The sequence below is a fragment of the Nicotiana tomentosiformis genome, chromosome 5 (assembly GCF_000390325.3).
Source record: "Nicotiana tomentosiformis chromosome 5, ASM39032v3, whole genome shotgun sequence".
NCBI classification, from domain to species: domain Eukaryota; kingdom Viridiplantae; phylum Streptophyta; class Magnoliopsida; order Solanales; family Solanaceae; genus Nicotiana; species Nicotiana tomentosiformis.
The window spans coordinates 78,043,648-78,044,460 of NC_090816.1; the positions used below are offsets into that span (position 1 = coordinate 78,043,648).

The 813-nt window shown below is 44.4% G+C and overlaps 1 non-coding gene across 1 annotated transcript; it reads right to left on the reverse strand.

Moving 5' to 3' along the window:
- Positions 1 to 454: 454 nt before the first annotated feature.
- Positions 455 to 561, reverse strand: LOC138893233 (small nucleolar RNA R71). Its single transcript, XR_011408270.1, has one exon. It is a non-coding gene; the product is annotated as a small nucleolar RNA R71 (small nucleolar RNA).
- Between the last annotated feature and the right edge of the window lie 252 nt (positions 562 to 813).

Genomic DNA, 813 nt, shown 5'->3' on the forward strand with positions numbered 1-813 from the left:
GAGAAAGGAAGTCGAAGCTAGAATGAGAATAGAAAGGGAGTTTGACATCGTAGTTCAACCACAGCCAATAGAGATGGCAGGTAATGAAGAGCGTCCGGTGATAGAAGCCGCAAGGCCCAATCTTGCTAATATGACTCAGGCTATCGTGAAGCCTAACATCACGGGGCATTTTGAACTCAAACAGTACATGGTACATCTGATTCAATCCACAGGACAATATGTGGGTCTATCTCATGAAGACCCGCAGAGGCACATTCAGAACTTCTTGGAAATTACGGACACTTACAATTATCCGAACGTTTCCAAGGACTATGTTAGGCTGACATTATTTCCCTTTTCACTGTTGGGGGAAGCTAAGGAATGGTTGCAAAAGGAGCCCGCAAACTCAATCCACACTTGGGATGATTTAGCAAGGAAATTTCTAATCAAGTTTTTCCCTACTAAGAAGACAAAATCGCTGAGGAGCCAAATTCTTGGGTTCCAACAACGGGATGGCGAGACACTTCGTCAAGCTTGGGAAAGATACAAGAAGTTACTCAGAGACTGCCCTCATCATTGTTAGACTGATGAGGTATTGGGTCACACTTTTGTTGATGGGCTAGACGAGGCATCAAAGATGAATCTGGATTCAGCTTGTGGGGGTAGTTGCATGGCGAGGCCGTACAGTGAAATTCAACTCTTGCTAAACAACTTCACAGCTAATGATCATAATTGGCAAGGAGATGGGGATGCAAGAAGAGCAATTAAACAGAAGTCAGCCGGGTTGATTGAGCTTGATGACTTCTCAGCCATGAGAGCAGATATTGCAAAGCT